This window comes from Pelodiscus sinensis, chromosome 19 (assembly GCF_052426305.1).
Source record: "Pelodiscus sinensis isolate ZL-2025 chromosome 19, ASM5242630v1, whole genome shotgun sequence".
In the NCBI taxonomy this organism is placed as follows: Eukaryota; Metazoa; Chordata; order Testudines; family Trionychidae; genus Pelodiscus; species Pelodiscus sinensis.
In genome coordinates this window covers 23,506,472-23,507,499 of record NC_143070.1, presented here as the reverse complement: position 1 = coordinate 23,507,499, position 1,028 = coordinate 23,506,472, and the positions used below count along the sequence as shown (strand labels likewise).

The 1,028-nt window shown below is 56.0% G+C and overlaps 1 non-coding gene across 1 annotated transcript; it reads right to left on the bottom strand.

Moving 5' to 3' along the window:
• Positions 1–526: 526 nt before the first annotated feature.
• Positions 527–608, bottom strand: TRNAS-GCU (transfer RNA serine (anticodon GCU)). The gene has a single exon. It is a non-coding gene; the product is annotated as a tRNA-Ser (tRNA).
• Between the last annotated feature and the right edge of the window lie 420 nt (positions 609–1,028).

The following is a 1,028-nucleotide window of genomic DNA, read 5'->3' as shown; positions in this document are numbered from 1 at the left end:
TGGAAGCACCTGGACCCTCCCCTCCTGTCCCCTTCAGACCCACTTCCCCCTAGAGCATGGCTGGTGCAGTCATGGGGCCAAGGGCAGGGGAGCTGTCAAGTGTGGGGAGCAGACCGGGGCTGGATGGGGGGACCTGGAGTGCAGGGGGCAGAAACAGGGAAATGGTCATGTCTAGGTTTCGGGGGGGGGGGGTCACAGCTTCCCCCAGGCTCCCCACCCCCACTCACCTCAGCTCATTGGCTGGGAGGCAGTGACCTCACAGGGTCCATGGCAACAGCCAGGTGGGACAGGCTGCAGGGCTGGGGCATCTCAGAGACCCCCATGGCCTGGCTGCCTGGAATCTCCTTTGTGAGGTTTCCCCTTGAGGGCAGAAGGGATGGAGGGACCCATCTGGGAGTGTCTCTGTGGAGATTTCCCCTTTCCCCAGGCTGCACTGGGAGGGGCTGGGGCAGGCAGGGGTACAGGAGGGGCTGGTACTGAACTGAAGAGAGATCTGGGAGAAGCAAGAGAGAAGGCTGCAAACACCCGATGAGGATGGGATTTGAACCCATGCGTGCAGAGCACAATGGATTAGCAGTCCATCACCTTAACCACTCGGCCACCTCATCTGAGCTATTGGTGTTTGTTTCAAATAACCTGAAGTCAACCCTTCGGGGAACCTTTCTGCCACTTGATGGCAGTCCCGGGACACCCAAGGTGGGAAGGTTTTGGCTTTTCACAATGTTTCTTGGGCAGTTGTGCTAAGCTCAGTGCTGTAAAAAACCCAGACACCCCCTGGCTACATCTACCCTGCAGGCTTCTTGTGCAAGAACAGTTTTGTGCAAGAGTTCTTGTGCAAAAGGTCTTGTGCAACAGTGTGTTCACACTGCTATGTGCTTTTGCAAAAGAGAAGTGCTTTTCTGCAAGAGCACGCATAGTATTGTGGACGCTCTCTTGCGCAGGAAAGCTCTGATTGCCATTTTAGCTGTAGGGCTTTCTTGAGCAAGAAACCGCTGTTGCCCATCCACACTGCCTCCTTGTGGATGAGT